Genomic DNA, 23,798 nt, shown 5'->3' with positions numbered 1-23,798 from the left:
GGGATGCAGGACCTGCTCCCATGGCTGGTAAGAGAAGAAAATGGGACCAGAACCCAGAACTCTCATTTTCTGTCGAAGGGCTCTTGTCCATTACAGAGACATTTTATTAAAGGCCTTCATCTCTTTCTCTCTCCTTCTCAGCTTTAAACCATTAGTAGATACCATTGCCAATGAATTATTCTGGTCAGTGCAGAAGCCTATCACTAGGCAGGCACATCGAGGTGTGGCTGATTTTATGCAGTGGAGTATTGCGAAAAGAACTATGTATATATTGCATCTTTATAGCATGCATTTTATCAACGCAACTGAGAGAAAACAGCTAAAGGAATGTTTGGTGTCAACCCTAATATTCTCATGTCTGTGCTGTTTGGAGTGGTTATAAGAAACCATACACTGTTTAAGGCATATTCACATGTGTAGTTTATAGTCTCGGACAAGGATGAAAAAGCACGTTAATACAGTGAATTAACACCTGGATGCACAAGGCACAAGCACTAGCAGTCTGTTGGTGCAGGAGACACTTCTGGTAAAGAAAGCCTGGTGGCCTGGGAATCAAAACACCTGGATTCTCATCCCACATCTGACACTGACCTGGTGACTTCCCCTTTCTGGGCCTCGGTTTCATTACCCGCAGAATGAAAGGGCAGCATCGATTACTTTCTAGGTCTTAGCTCCCATTCTGACATCACAGAACTCTATGCATATTCATGCACGCAAAATGGCCCTCAGTCACAGGGATGTGTGACTCTGCTCGAAGCGATTTGCATGGAACAGAAATCAAAGACTTAAGTCACAGAGATGAAGCTCTAGTAGTGGAATCTCCAGTGTTAACCTTATGAGAAGGATGGGGACAGCATTGGGGGGCGAGGGAACAAGGTCTACCAAGTGCCGCTGGAAGAAAGACACCCTATGGGTGGTGCCCAGTTGGCACCAGGCCTCGGTGCTGCCATCTGGCACACGTGGGCACCAGCGGGCTCCCAGCACCCACCTTGGGCTCCAGGTATAAACTTAAGGGGTCTGTGGGCTCACTTTTGGCTGGCTATTTAGTTTTAATGCCCCAAACCGATTTTAAATAAAATAAAAGAATCCCCCTAAATATTCTATATGGGGTTTTCTTTTTCTTTTTTTTAGAGGGACATTTTAAGACTAGTTTCACACAGGTTTAGCCAAAAGGGAAATTAAACTCTACATTTAAATGGAGATTACGCACAAAGGAATCCATTAGTTTCAATATTTCTCAGCAGGAGGTCTCAGAGTTATTTAAATAAGTTTAGATATTAAACCTAAAGTAGCCATTAAAAGCAATGTGGATTTGTTTGTCTGTTTCTTCCCCCCTAGAAATCTTTTTTTTCCAGCTGACTGAAAAAATCCATTGCTTAACCGATGGAGGATATTTTAATGCATTAAAAAAAAAAAAAATCCAGGGACTTTTTAATACAGCACTTCCTTTGAATTTTTAAGTACCATATTACAGCATACTTATTATAGCCAAGTGTCATCTGTTGGACAGATTAGACCCCGAGCGGTTTCCCTTCCCCGCCCCCGCCCTTGGCAGACCAGTGCTAATATAAACACTGACATTAAACCGTATTGGCTATGGAAGAGTCTTTGATTGTCATTGAGATTATTTTAAAAGTTATTTAGGTCCCTCTGTTACATCTCTGCAAACCACTGAGAAAATGTTGCGCTGGGTTTCTCTTTGCAACATTTCTTTGGGGATTCATAAATATTGATTGTACCGTAAAAAATTGATGGAATCTTGAAACAGACTGCAGTTGAGGCGGCTGGGGAATCTACTCAATTTTTCTCAATCGCTGCAGTCTATAAAAAGAGGAGATTTTGCAAATTGTTTCTCACCTTGTCTTTTTAGTATTTAATAGCTCTCAATTCTACAGCCTTCTCAACCATGCGCTGGGCATGTTTTCGATCAAAATGGAATCAGGCCTATTCAATGGGAATTAAAAAGGTGAGAACAGGTTGTGAATGGGTTAAACTCTGTTTTGTTCTCCACCCTCTCTCTTCCCCCTGGATTCCCACCTTTTCTCTGTTTTCAGTGTCCTGCTGTTTTGCTCATATTAATACTGCACCTGTGTCACGGATGCTCATTTTATGCCACTTCTCCTCACTTCCCAGGGCCATGAAGGAGATAAGGTCAAAGAAATAAATGCCAATATCCAGGCAGCTTTTTATCCACACTCCCATCAAGGGACACCCTTCTTCTTCTTGCTTATACAACAATGTCCTTCACCATCCTGGTGTTCAAAGCCCTTTGCCCACCATCTACTCCAGACTACCTCGTTAGCCTTATTCTAACAATTCTCCTTGTGAAACCCTAGTTTCTTTGCTCCTAAGTCTCTGCACCGTCCCTCAAATCCACATCATGTGTTTCTTCTTATAGACTTTGGCTCATACTTTTCCATCATACCTGGAATATTCTCTTTACCGTCTCCTTCTGCGAAAAGCAGAATAATGTGACATTTCCACCCCCCACCCCCAAGTCTGTGTTCTAATTCCCAGAACGTGGGCCAAGCCAACAAAAGACTTGACCAAACATTACTGGCTTTGAAGGATGGGGCCATGAGCCAAGGGTAACAGGTGGCCTTTAGAAGCTGAAAAGGAAGAGGGAAAAGGGAAGAAAACATTCTTTTCCAGAGCCTCTAGAAGGAACTCAGCCTTGCCAACACCTTGATCTTACCCAGTAAGACCCATGTTGGGCATCTGATCTATAGAACTGTCAGGTAATATATTTGTGTTGTTTGAAGCTACTAAGTTTGTGGTACTCACATCTTAATCATACCTAAGATAACCACCCTTTATTGCAGCTGCGAAGTCCATTTTGCCATATAAGGTAACATTCATATTCCAGGAATTAGGATCTGTGTAACTTTGGGGGCCAGCATTCAGTCTGGCACACCTGGTAACAAGAAAAGGTGGCTTAGCCAGCTCTTTGGCCATAAGGAACCTAAGGCTGGAAAGGAGATGAGCCCAGTGTTAATTGACACTGAAACCATCATCAGGTTCAGTGTTGGGATTTCTCTGTGGGGCAAAGGATATAGCATTGATCTTACTGATCTTAAATTAATCATCCATGGATGAATCAAGTGGAAACTCCTTTTTATCTTGGTGAACTAATTATTTTTCTCTTTTTTAAATGAAGAAACTGAGGTCCAGTGACTTGCCCAAGACTATATATGGCCAGTTTATGAATCTCATGTGGCACCTGAATGCTTGGAAATGATCACATGGTTTTGATTCTCCTTGGAGGGGAGTGTCTGTGGCCTCAGTTGCCCTCACTGATGCAAGCCAATCCTTGATGGCAATCTCAACCACACTCCATAAGATACAGAGTATTAAAAGAGCCACTGCATGAATGATATATTTTGGGAGTGGGAGGGCTCTGTGGACTTTTAAAAATTGCATGCAATTGTTTTTGGTATATGGGGAGGTTGATTTTTTGAGGGAGAGGGTTTAGATTCTTAAATGGGTTCACATCCCAAAAGTTAATATCAAGGTCCAGTTCCTCTCTGAGGCTGATGTTTAAAAAACAGAAGAAGGAGAAGGAGAAAGAGGAGAAGAAGGAGAAAGAGAAGGAGGAAAAGGAGAAGGGGAAGGAGGAAGAGGAAGAGGAAAAGCCCCTGTCCAGTCCATGTACGAAGATACCTAGAAAAATGGCTTCATTCATTCATTCATTCATTCATTCATTCATTCATTCATTCATTCATTCAACCTTTACTTTCTGTGAGCAAGACTCCAGGGAGTAAAGAGGCTGGAAACTGGGAGATGAAAGAGAAGACACAGCTCTGCCTTCAAGAACTGAGAATCTAGGTTTTCTCTGACCTTGAATGCTCAGATGCTTTGCCTCTTGAGAATGCTGCAGTCATTATCTCCTCATTCACTCAAAGCATCAAATGTATATTTTGTGCAGACCCCTGTGCTGGGGCTGGCCTCTGCCCTCAGGAAGCTTACAGTCTGGGAGAGTAGTTGGGAACTCTCCAGGCATAGTCTGAGTACCAAATGCACAGGGAGCTGTGTCAATGTTGAGTTGTCGAGGGTGCTAAGGAGGGGGGCTGTGTGGGATGCGATGGCCTCACGGTGGTGGTAGGGCTCCTGGGAGAAATGATGGGTAGCTGCGCTTCCTCCCTACCCAGAATCTTTGCCCCTCCAGGTTTCATTTCCTCAGCAGATCTCCAATGCCTTCAAATGAATGATTTCTCTATTTTATTTGACCCTACTAGCTGTTCTTGGCAGGAAGGCTGGTCTGCCTCAAGCTACTGTATCCCATCAAGAAGGAGAAAACCCTTTTCTGTCTTTGCTTTTGAAGGATATAGTCATTGCAGGAATTTTGTGTTGGCAGTCATTTTCTTTTAGAACTTTGCATATATTATTCCTGTCTCTTGGCTTCCATTGTTTCTGCCAAGAAGTTGGCTGTAAGTCTTACCACTGTTCTCTGAAGGTAATATTTCTTTTTTCTCTTGCTGCTTTGAAGGGTTTCTGGGCTCTGGTATGCCAGTAACAGTGAAGTTAATTTTGTCACCACATCCCAAATGGCTCTTGTGCTTCCCTGCATTTCCATCGTTTCACATTTCCACACCATCTCCTGCTCTCAGGGCGCCTTGTCTGGACCACTGCTCCGCCCTACATTCATCTCTCTGCTTCAAGGCCTCTCTCCTCTGATCCTTTCTCCTATCCTCTAGGCCCAGTGAACTCTCTAACACCAAATCTGACCATGTCATTCCTCTGGTTAAAATAGCCAATGATTTCCATTTCCTATGGAGGAAGTAAATTCCCAGCTTCTTAATATGTGTTAGGACTTTGTGTAGCTTTGGACTCATTTCTCATTGTTTTCTGCCTTTAACCTTACATTCTAGGAACTCTGATGGGTTTCTAATTTTCCCATGTTCCTGCATGCGCACGTGTGCACATTCTCCAAGTGGTTACTCTACCACAGGCTGCTCCTTCTCTCTGGAAAACTCTTCTATCCCCTCTTGTCTGGCTAAGCCACATTGATTCTTTCTGCTATGGCTCAGTCATCCTCACGTCCAGGAAGCACTTCCATCTCATCTCTGCCTCCCCCACTTACCGGCCGTGTGCTCCTGTAATATGCTGTGCATATCTCTATCATCACACTGGACACAAATAACTCTTTAAGTGTCTGCCTTCGCCTCTAGATTGAGAATTCTGTGAGCCACTGTGTTTTATTCATCTTTATAACCCCAGTGCCCAATACCTTGCCTGGGACATAGAAGGTACTCAATAAATCTTTAAATAATTGAAGAGTTAATAAAATAAATTTGTATGAAAATTCCTTTAGTTTCAGATCCTTTTATGAGTTAATAATATTAGTGCTATTTTAGGTGTGAAAACATACAGACTAAGTGCCCTGTCTCTAATTGTAGATAGTGAAAAGATAAAGCCCTGAAGATTTCCTCTAAAACCACTGATGTCTTTTTGCCTTCTCCTAACTCTTTTTTCAGTCAAGTCCTTAACACATGATATAGACTTTAATAATATGTGGCCTTCTATTGTTCTCTAATTGTAACAGGCAGAAAAAATCAATTGACCAGGTGTTTTCTATGACATTTTCCATCGCTTTAGTTCAATACTGTAGCTTTATTAATTGATGGCACAGAATTGATCATTAGGAAAGGCTGTTTTGACTAAATATTATTGCCCAGTTGATGGTGTAGACTGGGCATAGCCTGGGACATTAAAACATACACCTCCCTGGGGAGGGGCTCTCTGGGCAGGGATTGGACCCCAGTTGTATCCAGTGAGAAGAAGGCAAGAGTGCATGCTGAAGAGCTCCAGGCCAGTCTGCATGGGCAGGGTGGGGGGTGGAGGTGTTGCTGTTGAAGCTGGCTTACATGAGAGTTGAGATGCAGGAGGTGCAGCTGCAGGCAGGTAGCAGGGCCCTGAATGCTTAGCTTGAGTGTAGGCCCCACAGTGGAGCTGTCCTAGGGGGACCAGCAGCCAGGCTAACCCAGGATGGGCATCTGGACTCCTTAGTGAATGCATTGCCCACTGAGAGAACAACCTTGAGGTTGTCCTCAAGGTTTGAGGCTGGGTGTGTACGGTAGAAAAAGGAGGGGTGTTGTCAAGGGGCCCAGCCTGAGAGTCCAGGAATGACGTGACTGCGTTGAGCAGACACTAACCATGGCAGGTCAATGGGGCAGCAGGTTGTGAAAGCAGGTGAGAGGCCAGGAAAGAAAGAGATGGGGAAGGCAAAAAGCCTAGTATAGGAGGTCAAGATGAGCATGAGATGGGGCTGGGGGTTAGGGACTGAGGTGGAGCTAAGGACTTTGAATAGGCAGTGAGGCAGATTCCAGGGAGCCAAACCATGCACTAACACCCATAATAGGCCATATGCCAAGGTGCCAGGAGGTAGAGTGGGCAACAAGGCACAAGGACTCATGTGTAGTGATTGGACATCAGAAGGGAACTGAGTGGGATAGGTTAAGACCTGCGTCTGTGGTCAAGCTCCCAGGAAGTCCTGGGGGGTAAGAGAGAGGCAGCTGAATACTGTGTTTAGAGTTCAGGGTAGGTGGTGGTCAGGAAGCTTGTAAGAAGGTCAGATCCAGGGAAGCCATAGAAACCAAATGGGCAAATAGCAACAGACAGATGGGTCTGGTACAGAGTCCAAGCTTTTGTCAACTGAGCAAGCTCTGCTTCATGCCCACAGCTCCCAACCTACCTCTGGAGGGGCAGAGACCAGGCCCAGAGTGGCGTTTTAAGGTCCTCCTTCCAGGTGGCAGCAAGCAATCTGGAGCAAACGGCATCTGGGTGGGTGGAAACAGCACTGATCCTGCCTCCCTGCACATGGCTCAGGGATACCCCAGCATAGTCTCCCTGGAAGTCTACAGCTGATCTCGGCTCCACTCTGGCTGGTCAGGGGCCCTAGGCCATTGGGGCAGTATCTCTTGCTGAAGAACACTCAGAAGCATGGCTTCTTGATTACAGCCCCATCGGAGCCATCCCACACATCTGACCAATTTGCTAATTCCTGGCCTCCACTTGGAAAGCTTCCAGCTCATTTTCATGCTACGCTGCACAGTTCTGCCTTCTTAATGTAGTTTTAAAGTTGTATTAGATAAACAATGGGCATCAAATCAAATTAATTGTTGGACACTCCATGCTATTTAATTTTAAGGCTCCCATTTTGCCAGTATTTCTTCTGAGGACAACAAGGCGTGGAGTGCCAGGCATCTGGACTGTCCTCCTTGAGCATCCCTGTGGAGGAGGAAGAAGAGGAAACAGAGGAGAATTAAGAAAAGTCAAAGAGGAGTGCTGGTGGAGACAACCCTGCTCTTTACTACGGGGACATGGCTTCTCACACAACTTCTTGGGTTTCCCCAATTATCTGGACAGCCAAGTGGGAAGAGGACACATTGTTCAGGAAAAAATCAGATGAATTATGGGATATTCTGTCTCAAGAGTCCTTGGGTTGTATCTGCTAAAATTCCTTTCCTGAATAGGCATGACCCAGGCTCTCACCACCTGCACCCTCTCCTAACTCCCACCAGTTCTCAGATTCATTCTTTGATCATTTTCATTTATTGAGCACCTCCTCTGTGCTGTGCTGGGGATGCCCTGGGAAAAGGCAGACCCAATCCCCGCTTTCTGGCTTTCCAGACCAAGTCACGTCCCTGCCATTATACTCCCATGGGACCCTTGACCCTCATCTTCATAGCACTGATCCTTTTTGTGATTCCATGTATATTTATTTGAGTACTTAATTAATGTCTCCTCTCTCTGAGCTGCAGCTTTTATGAGGGTAGAGACCATTTCTCTTTTCACACACTGTTGTACTCGTGACCTCTAGTCCATGGCCTGGGATGTAATGGGCACTTGGTAATTACTGGACGGATGGAAGGAAGAGTGAATGAAGTCAGTAAGGAAGAGGGGAAGAAAAGGGCCTCCTCATAGCCTTTGATCATAGCCAGTCTAACTGGGGTGAGATGGTACCTCAATGTGGTTTTAATCTGCATTTCCCTGATGATAAGTGACATTGAACATTTTTTATAGTACCTGTTGGCAATTTGTATGTCCTCCTTTGAAAAATGTCTATTCAGCTCCTTTGCCCATTTTTTAATTGGGTTATTTGTTTTGTTTTACTGTATAGTTGAGTTCCTTATATATTTTGGATATTAATCCCTTGTCAGATGTATAATTTGCAAATATTTTCTCCCATTCTGTAGGTTGTCATTTCACTCCGCTGATTGTTTCCTTTGCTGTGCAGAACTTTTCAGTTTGATAAAATCCCATTTATTTATTTTTTCTCTTGTTGGTTGTGCTTTTGGGCTCTTGTTCATGAAGTCTTTTCCCAGTCCTACTTCCTGAAGTGTTTCCCCTATGTTTTCTGTTAGTAGTTTTATAGTTTTGGGTCTTATACTTAAGTCTTTAATCCATTTTGAGTTGATTTTGGTATACGGCAAGAGGTGCAGGTCTAGTTTCATTCTTCTGCATATGGATGTTCAATTTTCAAGCACCATTTACTGAGCTTCTGATATTTTATAGGAGCAGAGCAGAACTTCCCCAGGAGCGATCTGGAGAGCATGGACCGCTCTCTGCAATGGCCTGCCATTTCCAGCATTCCCCTGTGCATGCCTGGCTTCCCGTGGGCCCTGCTGGCTGATCTGGTGTGACTGTCTGCCTTCCTTACAGTGTCTCTGCACACAGGCGTGATTCTGTCTTCATCCTACAAGGTGCTAAGCTCCAGGGCAGGAATTGTACCTCTTCTTACATCTGAAGCTCTCACAGGTGCAAATCTCTCCTGTGCGTATTGCTCCTTTGGCTCCTTTTCCTGGGAGTGCCCTCGCTCCCCCTCATTCAAATACCTGTGAATGTGACCTTATTTGGAAATAGGGTCTTAGCAAATGATCAAGTCAAGATGAGGTCTTTAGGATGAGCCCTAATCTAAAATAACTGGTATCCTTGATGAAAAGGGAAATTTGGACATAGAGAAAGACCCATACAGAGGAAAGATGATGCAGAGATACAGAGAGAAGACAGCCATTTATAAGCCAAGGAACGCCTGAGGCTACCAGAAGCTGGGAGAGAGGCCTGGCACAGATCCTGCTCAGGGCTCCTTCAGAGGGAGCAAGGCCCTGCCGACACCTTGACTTGGATGTCCGTCTCTGGAACTCTGAGACAATAAACTCTGTTGTTTGAGCCACCCAGTCTGTGGTACTGTGTTACAGTAGCCCCAGGAAACAAGTTCACTAGGGCTCAATCATGAAAGTTATATTCTCCACCCCACCTTCACCCCACCACAGGTGCAAACCTGCTCTGTGGTCTCCAGCCTCTGCTGCCCCTGGGTAAAATCTTTGAGGCCTGGAACTCATCTGCTGGCTCTCTAATGATACGTGGTCTTCAGGTCCCATCCAGTCAGAAGAATAATCTCATTGTAGTCATTGAAACGTCCAGTAAAGTAACGTTTAGATACTCTAAGTCTTTCCCCTTCCCATAGCCCAGGTGGATTGGTGGGGGTGGTGGTGGGGGGGCTTGTGGTTGGTGCCTTCTCCATTTCTCCTTGCTGCCCCCCACCCCAACCTCAGAGGCTGATCCCTTAAAGGTTGGAGGAGGGAGGGAAGGTCTTACTCATCTGGAGCCGATGTAACCTGGCCTTGCTTTTTGCTGTTGGACAACTGTGTTTCCTACTGATGTTGTCTGAGTTGGCCAGTGTTCTGAACTAATTGTTCTCCGGGATGCTTTTGCGAGGGTCCTGCAGGGAACCCTTGGCTGCACTCCTGTGAGGGCTGACGCATTTGCTTGGGTGGTGAAGTGGGCCATGCACAATTTCCCCGTGGCACTAGGTTCCCACAGTCCTCCTCCCTGCTGGACTTGCCTTGTCCTGCCAGACAGTCCTCTCCTGCAGAATTTGAAGACACCTCACGGTTTCTCCCTCCTGCAGAGCCCACCCCTGGCCCACGAGAAAGCTGCCAAGGGCTCCTGTGCAGACAGATAGCCTTCTCACCTCCTCGTTACCCTGGCTGGGCGCCATAGCCTCTTGTTTTGTGATGCTAGGGTATGTGTCATACCTGCCTAGTGTTCCCAGTTCCTGGGGACAGAGCAACTCTCCAAGTGTCCTTCTCAAAGCCCCTTTCACTAGGCTTGCACAAAGGGAGGCACATTTCCTGCCTGTCCTATGGGTGTAGGACTCACAGCACAGCCACAGCTGTCACTCTCCTAATAAACCCTTCACACTTTAATTTCATCCCCTTTGTACCCTCGGAGTGTGTGAGGGGCTGAGTCCTACATCAGTGGTGTATGCCTCACTTTTAAATGTGAGGTGTTAGCTACTATGTGAGTCGTTTTGCTTTTGGCCACAGAAGGAACCAGGGCTGGGCATGGGAAATCCAAAGTGAAGCAGATGAACCTGGAACATCTTGTTGTGCGGCAAGTAAGGAAGAATGAAGGGGACCTGTGAGAAGATGGGAGTCAGCAGAGGCTCCCAGAGGCCACATCTGGGACAGTGTGAACATCAGAATAATAATGAGAGGAATGAATTATAACCCATGGAATAAAAAAGAAGGCTTGGGTCTATGTTTATCCTAAGAAAATAAAAGGACTCTAGGAATCAAGTGTGTCCCTAAACTTGTCCCTAGGTGCATTCATAGAGAGGAACTGTCACTTGATCCCGTCCTTCCCATTTTTTAGGTGGAGATACTGAAACCCAGAAAGATGTAGTAACTTCTCGATGATTGCCTAGTGGTCTAATCAGTGACAAACCCAGGACCAGACCTCAGGCCTTTTGACCCTGGTAGAGTGATCATGACCCCCAGGTGGGAGTGATGGCCGTGAGGAACCTCCACATGCCCACCGCTTCAGGGCACGTCTCTGTCCTGGTGGGGAGACTCCATCTTCTCCCCTGAGTTTGGCCAGCTCTTTATTCTTCTGGGTGGAATGAATGCCCTTGGAGCAACCCTCAGAGGATCCGACCAGTCTCCCACCTCCCGACCCCCACGCCAAAAACTTATTAAGCAGCCGCCTGTCACCTCCACCTTAATAAATAAGAATCTCTTTTCAGCTTCTTTGTCTTCTTCACCTCAGGGCCCACCTCCTGTAACCACACTGTCAATTACACCTCATGTCTAGCAAGGCCAGAGCTAATGAAAAGCAATAGAGGATTCACTGCCTTTTAATGAGGGAAACATGGCTTTTTACAGGGAACAATTTATTGGGCCAATTCCCCCCGTCCATCACCCAGGGGATGCTGCCTTTTTGTACCTTGTGTTTGTTACCATGTCAGGCACCATGTAAAATTGCCAGCCAAACACAGAGGTGAAGGCTCTGACTCAATTTACAGGGTGACATCTCTAATCTCCCTCCTTGGATCAGTAAGTGATCCTGGCAATGATATGCATAGAAATTAATTACTCTGCCCCTCCTGCTGCCCCTGGGAAGCCAGGAGTGGAGCATCCTCTCTGGCCAGAACAGCTGGGCCAACCATCCCCTGACCTTCAGCGTCCCCAGGTGTTTGTCCTAGCAGGTATATGCAGGGGACAAGAAAGACCACGTTGCCCAGAAAAGACAAGGAGAAACTACATGAAAGGAGAGCATCTTGTGCTGTTAAGCCCTGTTGAAGGTCAAGGGCAAATACCAGGTTCATCACCATTTCCAAGGGAGTGAGGGAGGCAGGGGAGGCAGGAGGAACACCTCAGGCTGAGATTCAGGAGACGCATCATTTGGCCACTTATTTTCTCTGTGACCTTGGGCATGAACACTCATCTCTAACGTATAGTGTTTCAAACAGAGTGATTGCTGTGATGTTCTGAAAAAACAGAACTCCCCTCCCTCTCTGTTCCACTTTCTCTGCTCTCAGACATGGGATTTTTGGATTGGTTGAGCTGTGTGACCTTTGGCAAGTATCTTTAATTCTCTGCACTCTAAAGAGTCATATGGTTTATGATCTACTTACTTCCAAAGATGACTTTGGGAGTCTAAAGCAATAAAGTTGCTTTAAAACATAAGAACGTATAATTTAAGTTCCAAACTCAGGGTTAGCTTGGAGGAATTAGAGAAAATGGCCATTTCGAACAGCACTGACCAAGAGTTCCTGCCTTAAAGTATTTTCCACATTTGTCACATTTTCTTTCTGCCTTAAAGTATTTTCCACATTAGGGATTCATCTTTTTGAGTCTTCAGATATCACTTAATAAATTAGTTTTTATTAAGCACTTGTTATTCTCTTGTAAGTACAATGTTTAGACAGATCACCATCACACATAGATCATCAGAGCAAATTTGCAAAGTAAATACTATTGCCATTTTATAAAGTTGAGAATCTGAGGGATAAATTTGGTCTAGGATACTCTGTAAATGAAGAGAACAAAATATTTTTAATAATCAAATTTACTGATATGATTTTCAAACAATACAATACACACATTTTAAGTGTACAGTATGATGAATTTTGACAAATATATGCATCCATGTAACTACTACCAAAATCAAGATATGGAACATGGCTCACAAAGTTTCCTTGTCCCCTTACCCAATCAATTTCCACTTCATCCCCAGGCAAACACTGATCTGCTCTATTCACCATTGATTAGATTTGTCTTTCTCAGCATTTCACAAAAGGGAAATCATACAATACATCTTCTTTTATATCTGTTTTTTTCACTTAGCATAGTGTTTTTAAAAATTTATCCATGTTTTTGCATGCATCATTTGTTTCTTTTTAATGTTGAGTATTTGTTTATCCATTCATTTGTTGATGAACATTTATATTTTACTCAGTTTTTGGCAATTTTGAAAAGAGTTAATATGAACATTTATGTACACATTTTTGTGTGGACATATGTAGCTTTTTGACAGAATTGTTAGGATTTTCTAAGTACACGGTCATGTTCTCTGTATATAAAGACACTTACGAATTTCTTTCTAATCGGTAAGCCTTTTATTTGTTTTTCTTGCCGTATTGCGCTAGCTAAGACTTCCAGATACAATGCTGAATAAGAGTTATGAGAAAGAATATCTTTGTAATATTTCCAAAATTAGGAGAAAAACATACAATATTTCACTATTAAGTATGATATTAGCTCTCAATTTTTCATAGCTACTCTTAATCAGGTTAAGGAATTTCCCTTTTATTTCTAGTTTGCTGAGAAATTTTTTTAAAACTCATGAATAGGTATTGAATTTTATGAAATGCATTTTGTGCATCTGTTTAGATAAACTTGATATTCTTTCTTCATTTTGTTAATATTATAAATTATATTCATTGGCTTTTCTGATATCTATTATATTGATACCAGCATCTTATCTTATATGTTACCAAAGGATGGGTCTGTGGGTATTCGGAAGGAGCAGGGAAAAAAAGAGGATATACTGCTTTTTTGAATCTATGCACAGTGTTTTGAGTTAAGTTTGCTTGTAGCAACATGTCCTAGATTATAAATGAATTTCTTTAACAGTTTTCTTTACTCATTCCACTCAAAAACCTTTGCTTTTACAGTATGTGTTGACAGCACGTAGCTTTAACTTTGCACAAATGCATCATTTACTTATCAGAAGCCATTTCTCATCCTTTATTTCAAGTTGGAGTTTGTCTTCTACCATACAGCCTAAGGATGCACATATTGGCTTTCCCAGCTTCCCTTGCAGCTAAGAGTGGCCTTGTGACTAGTTTAAGTACAAATAATCCTGACAGAAGATTTCTGGGGGGAGATTTCTTCTCTTCCTTCTTCCTCCTGGTGAGCACTCTCACAGCCCCACCTGGCCTCCTGCCCTTTAACTTGGTTATATGAGTACAGGATGCCTGGGACATGGAGGAGTTCTTTTGGGACTATGAGGCAACAAAGCTATTTGGAAAACCAGTATGCACTGAATGGAAGAACAGAAGGATAGAAAGAACCTAGATACCTGTTAATATCACTGAATCTCTGAACCAGCCTTGGAAACACCTACCTCCAGGCTTATTGATATAAGGCAGAAAATGTCTTTTTTTTTCTTTTTTAAGCCACTTTTAAATTTTTTTTAAGCCAGTGAGTATTCTGTTATTAGAGCTTAACATCTTAACTGATGAACCTATTAGCTCCACCTGTGTTTAATGGTCTTACATGGCACCAAGATGTTTGTAAAATCAGAAGTGTAGGCACTCTAATCAATAGCTAAAAATCATGATGGTTCAGAAAATGCTTATATTAACATAATTTTAGGATTATGAGCAAAATGAAAACATGAATTTAAATTTTCTCCTAGTGAACTTCAGAACTCTGCAAGAACATACCCATGGTCCTGGTCCAAAGACCCTAGTATGGGAAAGTTTCTCCAGAAATGTAGGTTTTGAAAGTCAGAATTTTGTAAGATTTTTGGACATTCACAACATCCCTCTGTTTGTTATTTATATTATCTCTTACCACTTTCTCCAGAGCAATTGGTGGTATAACCCTTAAATCACAGGGACTCTTGGCACTTGCAGTGGGGTGGTAAAAAAGAATAATGACTTTCTCTTGCAAAGGGAGCCTTCTTACGAGAAGATGAGCCTGGAGGGATAAAGGAGTGTTGAGATGAGAGGGCAGAGTGGCTACTACCTAGAGGCGAGAACCCAAGCAGCCAATCAACCTGTGAAAAGGAGGTCAGTCTCTCTGGTAATCAAGTAATCATAGAAATGTGGAGAAATGAAAATTAAAAACACAATATGATAATATTTCAAAAGATCATTCAAGATAGTATTATAAAAAGAGATGTCTATCACACCAATGTTTGGTGAGAATATGAAGAAATCCTAACTTACATACATTGCTGGCAAGAGGGTAAATCAATAAAAGTACTAGGAAGAAAATCTGGCAATATCTAGTAAAGATGAATATATGCAAACACTTATACCCTGCAATCCTGCTCCTGGGTCTACACTCTGTAGAACCTATTGCAGATTGTGCATGAGGATAAATGTACAAGAGGATTCATGGCAGCGCTGTTTGTAATAGTGAGCAATTGGAAATACTCTCATTCACCAAGAGGGAACAGATCAATACATTGTTGTGTATTCACACAGTGGAATACTACAGAGCACTAAACATGAATGAGCCAGAGGTTTTCCACTGCTGAGCTGGGGAGAAGGGTTGCAGAAGACTGCATGCAGCACACACAGCACACGGCCATTTACATGAGTTTAAAAACCTGCAGAACTAGACCGTGTGCTCTTTGTGGGTACATACACATGCCTTCATGGCATAAAGACTTGCATGGAAATTATAAAACCAAGTTCAGGATAGTTCCTACTTCTCTGGGGAAGGGAGGCAAACAGGATTGGGAAACCCTACACAGAGGACTGCAAATAGATGTGTCATGTTTTATTTCTCAAGCTGGCTGGTGGTATATGGGCCTTCGTGATCTCTACACCTTTTTGAATCTCTGAAAATTTTCATTAGTACTGTTTTAAAAGGAAAGGGAAGTAGAGAAGCAAAGGAGATTCACATGGGGAGAAGTCCTGCGGGTTGATGGTAGAAAGGTCAGTGGTGAAGGCAGAAGCCTTGGAATCAGAGACCTGCACCTGGATCCCAGCCCTCCTGCTCACCACTTATGGTGTGATTGAGGAGCAAGTTAATTAACCTCTCATGAACCAGATTTTCCCAGGTGCAAAATAATAATACTGATGCTTTCTCTTACCTAAATATGGTCACTTCAGTAATTAAGTAAAATATTTTAATTATCTAGCACAGTGTCTGGCACATTTTTAGGGAGGCTACACATTTTGGCACCATCTTGGTTTATACCTTTCAATCTTAAAATTGTCCTGATTTGGAGGATAATTAATATTGTCACCCTACACATCGTAAATAGTCAATGCAATTCATGTTAGTCCTCTTTTTGTTTTTCAAGTCCATAAAAACAACAAGCAATAGCCCTTCCTCTCTTTCCAAATGTTCTTCTTACCCTATCTGCAGTGAACAGTTTAGACATCCTTTCATGCTATAAATTCTAACCCACTGGACTCAGTTGCTACAGGATTCCTGCTCAAATGTCATTAAGCACTAGGACCAGAATAAACTGGAAAGTTCAGAATTGTTAAGAGTAAAATGGGACAAAAAATGTTAATAGCACAGACAAAAAAAAAAAAAACTGCTAAAGAAATAAAATAAAAACTTTTACTGAATACTTACTATGTGCCAGGTATTTTCTAAGTCATTTGCATGTGATAAGTCCTTTAATTCTTACAGAGGAGGAAACCGAAATGAAAGAATTAGTGTCTGGAACAAAGGTAGACTAACTTCAGAGCCTATTAACTACCATATTCTACTGCCAAAGAGTCTTCTATGAAGTAATAGCACTGAATTTTAAAAACGATTAGTCCAAAATGCAAAATTCAAATGAATGTTTTGTCCTTTAAAGTAGCCTGTTGGAAGGCTGTATGTGTGTCCTCACTACGTGGATTTTACTCAACATAACTGGAATCTTCTTTGGAAATTCCCATCAGAATCTGGGCACAAGCCACTAAATATCTTCTTTTTTTTTTTTTATCTTTTAAGGTAGATGTGATTTTTCCAAGAGTCAAAAGTGGCGTAGAAATGCAAACTACAGCCATAATGAGATGCCACTACAAACACACCAGAATGGCCATATTTAAAAGGCTGCTATAGAAAGTGTTGGTGAGGATATGGACCAAGTGGACTCATACATTGCTGCTGGCTGGAATGCAAAATGGTTCAGCATCTTTGGAAAACAGTTTGACAGTTTCTTTTATAGTTAAGTGTATATTTACCACAGGACAGAAGAGAAAGGAAAACTTATGTTTACAAAAAGGCCTGTGCATGAAGGTATATAGTAGCTCTGTTCAGCCATGTGCCTAAATAAAAGACAGGGAAAATGGATTTTGGTAAACAGTTAGTGATTTCTGCTACAGGGACCAGACTTAGCCACTTAGGAAGTTTTACATCATGGTCTGGTCTTTTTACAAGGGAAAATGACAAACAAGAGCATGTTCGGAGACATGTCTGGGATCAGGACACCATCAAGGTCATTGTGATTGAGCTTCTCACTTGGAATGGACTTGCTAAGAGACTCCAAACTTTACTAATCAAACTTATGAAAACTTGCTGCTTAATAGCTATGCCTCACCCAATTCACAGTAGCAGAATGCTGATTTTGCAGGTCCTTGTCCCTTATCCCATTGGGTAATCCTGTCCTGACACAAATGAGTGAGCTCTCATCCCTTGATACCTTTCTTGTGCCCAGCTATGGTCTGTAAGCCCCCATATAGCTCAGGCTGGCTTATTTAATAACTAAAGTCTCACACAAAACGCCTTTGAGACTGGGCTTTCCTTATAATATTGGAGAAGGTTGGGATAAAAGACTTCATACCATTAATAATAACTATTATTTACTGAGTACTTACTATATGCCAGATACTTAATAGACATCTCATTTAAAGCTTGAAATAATCTGATGATAGGTAATAAGATGAATGGTTGAAGAAGAGAAAATTTAGGTATATCTAGCAACGGTTTTTAAATAACTAAAGGGCTGTCATACAGGAAAGAGAGATATATTCACTCTGTATTTTTCCTCAAAACAGAAATGGGACCTCAGACATTATAAGCCATTGACAGTCTTGAGCTTAATGTAAGGAAGAATTTTTAACAGTCAGTCAGAGCCGACTGAAGTGGTCCAGGCCTGCTTGCCAGATGGTATTCTCACTACCCTGAATAGTAAGGAATCAGATTTCAATCCCAGGAGGGTGGGAATTGGGAAAACCCATCCATCCATCCATCCATCCATCCATCCATCCATCCATTTATTCACCCATCCATCTGTTTTTGTTTGCATGCATACACCAGTTGTTTATTGAGTCCCAGGAACTGTGCTGGGTGTTAGTTGGGCAAGGTAGCCTTTGAGGACTGTTCATCCCTGCAATCATATGAATCTATGACTTCGAGCCTATAATGTGGCCTCCACATCAAGACTCCTTGTCACAATCATCTCAGCACACCCTCTAGAAAAGTCTACCGTAAGCTGTCTTCTTGAAGGAAGCCACAATTTGAGGCTCATCTAAACTACAAAAGAAGTCAGTTCTGTTAACCAATGGGCTTTATCCACTTGGATGAATTGTGGGAAACAGTAATCTGAAAGAAATAAGAAAAACAAATTGTTTTTAAAGACGTTACTGGGGACTAAGGATGCTATCAAGCGGAGGCCTTCAGGAATCCGATTTAATGAATTTATAAAGTTCTTTGGAGCACATTTAACGTTTATTTATAGATGAATGTCCCTGAAGTGGGTGAGCTCAGAGTGTGTTCACAAATGGGTTTAGACAACTCCAGTCCCATCCATGGGATTTTCATCATTCAGGAGATCAGCATTCTTCAACAGTTTCTTCTATTCCATGTCCTTGTCTATTTGGGAAAGCCATGCTTCCTCTCTGACCAGTTTCCTCATGTGCAGTCCAAGGGGTGAGAGTGCAAGGATCTCTAGGGATCTTCCCAGCTTGAGCAGCCCATGATTCTATGATTCTAATTACTTATTCAGCAAATCATGAAAACTGTGGTTTATTCTGTGTCTGGATCATAATTTAGCCTGGAAGAGGCCTAGACTCAAATAAACCCATATCGTGGGGATGGTCCTCCAAGTGGTACAATGTTCATTTCAAGGAAGTGTTTGGAAGCAGCAGGTCTTTGGCCAAAGACTTACTTTGGGGGCCAGGCTATGGCTGGACACCTGGGTCAGACTCAGTCCCCAGGAAGGGCCTGCTTTAGACAACCTTTGTCTTTCTTAGGAAATGGCATTGCATGGAGAAAAGCAGAAATGGAGGAGGCCCCCTAGAACTTGAAAGAGATGCCATGAAAAAGCTGAACACAAGGGGAAGAAGAAAGGCTGAGGCAGGAATAAGGACTCTGGCCACTTCTCCTCTACTAAGAGCCCCTGCTTTGGCTGCATAACAATCAGCCTGTTATTTTATCTTATTTTATTTTCTCCCAACAGATCTGCAGTCTAAAAGGAATTCTACAGCCCGCTATCCACCAGAGGACTGCATGTATGTGACTCAATTAACCTTTAAGGTGGCTTGGGAAGTTTGTGCGATAGGAAAGCCATGCTTTAATTGGCAGCCTGACACAGACAATAAAGTTTGATCAGATGAAGAGGGCGTTGGGGACATCATTAGCATCCTCTCCCGAAGACTTGGTGGTGTGTAAAAGTTGTTTAATTTCTGCTGGAGAAGGAAGGAAAGGGGAAACCTGTTCACATTTCTTGCGTTTTTTGCTTATTAAATATTACATTTCCCCACTATGAACATCAAATGCACCCAATATTTTGGTGCATGTGTAGCTTCCATTGCAGTGTTTACTGTTCTGTAATCCACCAAATGATCATTTCACTGTTATTAAAACTTCGCATTTCACAAGAGGTGATTTGGAAGAACAAACATAAATAGAGGCAGATAGAGTTATTCTTTTTCAAGAGTTTCAAATGACAGAAACAGGCAGGGCAGATGGGAAGTAAGACTGTATGCTGGAGAAACCCTGGAGAAAGATGGCCTTGGTGTTTTTTAAACTTTCCCAAGAGTAGAAGGTAGGAGAGAGAGACTCCAGAAATGAGAGGAATGAGTACTAGGTCAATGTCTGCATCTTCTCTTAATATTCAGAGGAGTTTTAAATCTTGACTCTTCCAGGAAGCCTTCCCCAACTGAGAAGAGAAATGAGGAGAAGAGAAACTAACGTTTGCGGAATGCCTGCTAAATGCTAGGCACAGTCCAGTTTACCTCCCCGATTGGCACAAGCTGCCCTAGGAATGAGGTTTTACTATGCTGCTTTTATAGATGAGGAAACCGAGACAGAGAAAGTTCGCAAAACTTGTTGAGGGAGCCAGTTGGTAGGTGACGAGGCTTGAATTCCATTTCAACTCTGTCTTTCTCCTGCACTGTATCAGGAGCAGAAGACCTCCTCAAATAGAATCTGACAGAGAAAGCTCCTCTCCACTAAGTGCATCCTCTTCCCATTTCCCTATGAGAGACAAAAATGCCTACCAACTTAATTTATGTACGAACTAATGAGCATTTAGAAGGGCTTTGAAATGTATAACATACTAAAAATTAGCAATTAATTTTCACTCATGCAAAGGCACTTAAAATTAAATAGAGCTAGACCAATGTAGGTATGATTATCATTGCTCTGTTGTAAATTCTTTTGGAATCAACAAATTGTCATCAAATACAGAGCAAATACTCACTCTGAATAAAATATGCTATTGAGAGAGTGGGGAGGGGGAAAAGGTGTAAAAAGACAGCTCTGTGCTTTCCAGAAGGGGAGATAAGGCAAGAACACATGAAAATTGGTGGTACATATATCATGTTCACACCCATTCACACACATACAAACTCTCACACATGTGCACACACAGAGTCACTCCTTACTTTAGGAACGAGGGATATAGGACCAAACCAGATAGATACCATGTCAGCACTTACAGAGCTTACGGACTTGAAGGGAAGATAGTCCCTGAATCAGTAATTACAAGTGAGTCCCCGGGTCAACAACTCAGCCTCACCATTTAAGCCTTTCACACCAGTATTGAATTCTGTGCTCTCCAAGGCCCTCTCTTGCAGCTCTATCACACACTGTGACTGTGAATATCATGGGATGCCACTGTCCTAAGCAGACGGAGGAAAGAGGTAAACTTTATGTGTAGGGTCCTCCTTCCTGAGGGCCACCATTCTGCAGCCTTTTCCCCAGCTTCACCACCCAGCACACTTTTCCATCTGGACCCCTTCCTGGCACCTCGGACAGCTCCTCCAGTTCTCATCAGACCCCATTGCCGTCACTGCACTTTGGGTTACTTCTCTCTTTCAGTACTTCCTCCTTTGGTGCCTATACAGTGGAGGGCCACAGGTACTTTCCCTTGGTCCTTGACCATTGCAGCTGCGGATGGTGCTTTTGTGGAAAATACTCATAAATGATGGCAATCATGTGAATTTAAAGACAAAAGGAGAAAGGAAAGCATCAAGGTAGGTGCTTGTGGGTTTGGGGGTGGGTTGGGGGCTGGACTAGAAGGGAGAGAGAACTTTATCCTAAATTTCACCATTATGTCAAGACCTCTCTCAGTGTCAGATAGACTTGGTGGCAGGAATGAAAAGTTCAGGGGGAGATTTGATGGTTAAACATGAAAAGTTCTGCCCACACTTAGATGCATGTCTCTCCTAATTCCTTAGTTTCCAGGTTCCATTCAGGCTTATTCTCCCTTAATTTAAAATGGAGGGATAGTTTGATGAAGCAGTAACTCAGCAGAAATAATAATGATGGTGATGATGACGATAATAGCAGTGATAATAACAGGAGAGAATCGTTTACAGAGCTTATCATTTTCCATTTCTGTCTTCATTCTGTCTCAGATGAACATTAGCTAATTGGTCCTTCTAGAATCTCTGTGAGGTAGATAAGAATTAGAATTCCTTCTCAAGAAATACCCAGTTTATTAATAACCAAGGAGGTAGGTGAGAAACTGTTAAGTTACTGGCTTTTCCCTCTAAAGTCACCACTGATCAATCCCCTCCAATAGGAATAGCAGAGCTAATTTTTGTGGTCTTCTGGATATTTCTCACCTTTGCCTGTCTAAGGCGTTTCTCTAACAACAACTCTGGGAAAATCAAAATGTTCTGTCTGTCTTAAGCTTCTTCTCTTAGAATCTACACCCACCTCTTTGCAAACCCAGAAGCTCAGCTCTGTTTATGTAGCTCTTATGATCAACACACAAGCAAGCAAACAAAAGAACTCTTTCCGACTGTTGGACTTGCTTCTACCTGTTCCAACTGCATAGACATTGGCATTATTGGGTTGGGTTCTTATCAAAAGTTAACTCTTATTAGCTCTGAGTCCTTGAATACATCACCTAGTTCTTCTGGACTCAGTTTCCCCATCTGCGAAGCAGGAATAATAATACCTGTGTTGTGAGAATGTTGTTTGAATAAACAACGAATGTGCAGGGTTTTTATTTTTATTTTTTGACAAACCCTTAAAAAGAAAAAAAACAAAACAATCCAGGGCTTAGAGGAGAATAAAAGGTGAAATACTAGATCTTCAGAAGGCTTGCAAATATCCAGGATCTGCCCTACCTAGGAGCGCGTCTTATCGCAGACCGCCTCACCTCTACTCTGCCTCCATCAGATCTCTTCGGTACAATGTCTCCTATTCTCAAGGACCTGCTCTTCTTTTGAATAATATGATTAACTAGGCATGAACCAAGGAAGTAATGGCTATAAACAAGCTAAAATATAGCTCTTCCATGTTACCATTTATGTTTAAATACTGTCTTTCCATGCAGTCCATATTTTTGTTTTTACTGTGTTTTTGCTTTTTAATTTTGTACATTTCTATAGCGTTAGCTATTATTCTATTTGCATGTGTTATTTCAAATTTTACTGATTTTTACTTTACATAAGTAAAATTCACTTTTTGGAGTATAGGTCTATGACTTTTTGCAAATTCCTAGAGTTAGGTAACCACAATCAAGATACAGAACAGGCCTATCACACCTGCAAAAATTCCCTTTGGAATCAACCCTTCTCCTGCCTCTACCATCTGGAAACCGCTGATCAACTGTTCTCTGTCTCTGTAGCCTTGTTTTCTGAAGATGGTCATCTAAACGGAATTATAAAATATGTAGCCTTTTGAGTCTGTCTTTCCTCACTTGGCAAAGTGCATTTAGGATTTATGCATGTTGATTCCTGTATCAGTAATTTATTCCCTTTTCTTGCTGGGTAGTATCCCACTGCATGTATGTTTCACAATTTCTTCACTCATTCACTAGTTAAAGTCTTGTTTCCAGGTTTGGGTATTATGAGCACAGCTATTATAAACATTCACATACAGGTTTTTCTGCGAACCAAAGTTCTTATGTCACTTAGATAAATAACTGATTGTTGGGTCATATGGTAAGTGTTTGTCTAACTTTATTTTATTAACTGCCAAACTATCAAAGTGGATGTACCATTTTGCATTCCTGTTAGCAATGTTTAGAGTTCCGGGTGTACTTAGTACGTAAGTTTCTTTTATTTTAGCATGCTAATAGGTATATAATGGTACCAGCTTGCATAGATGCCCTTTATCAGCTTAAGAAAGTTCTCTTCTTTTGTGAAATTTTTTTTGCATCTATTGAGGTGAACATATGCTTTTTCTTTTCTCTGTTAATATGGTAAATTATTTTAATTGATTTTCAGATGTTGACTCAGACTTGCATTCTGAGGATAAACCCTACTTATTTATGATGGATTATCCTTTTAATATATTGCTGGATTTGATTTACCAAACTTTTGTTTAGAATTTTGGCATCTTTTCTCATGAGAGATATTGGTTTATAGTTTTCTTATCTTGAAATGTCTTTGACTTTGGTATTAAGGCAATGCTGACCTCTTGAAGGAAAGCAGACACAGACAATATGTAAATAAATGTGCATGGCCGTATTCCAATAGAATTTTATTTATAAAAAGAGGGGACAAGTTGGGGCCCACAAGCTGTAGTTTGCTAATCACTGGCTTAATTATTTATTTGAGATCCTTCTTTTCTCTAAGCATTTAATGCTATAAATTTTCCTCTAAGCACTGTTTAGCTGCATTCCATACATTTCAAAATGTTGTGTGTTCGTTTCCTCTAGTTCAAAATAATTTCTAATTCCCCTTGTCACTTCCTCTTTGACCCATGATTATTTCAAAGTGAGTTGCTTAATTTTTAAAGATCTGGAAATTTTCTAGATGTCTTTCTGTGACTTTAATTCCATTTCGAGTTCAATTCTATTATGATCAAAGCACTTACTTTGTATGATTTCAATTCTTTTACATTTGTTAAAGCTTATTTCATTATTCAAGG

This window comes from Cynocephalus volans, chromosome 13, assembly GCF_027409185.1.
Source record: "Cynocephalus volans isolate mCynVol1 chromosome 13, mCynVol1.pri, whole genome shotgun sequence".
In the NCBI taxonomy this organism is placed as follows: domain Eukaryota; kingdom Metazoa; phylum Chordata; class Mammalia; order Dermoptera; family Cynocephalidae; genus Cynocephalus; species Cynocephalus volans.
The sequence above is the reverse complement of the archived record's forward strand: the minus strand, read 5'-3'. Positions refer to the sequence as shown.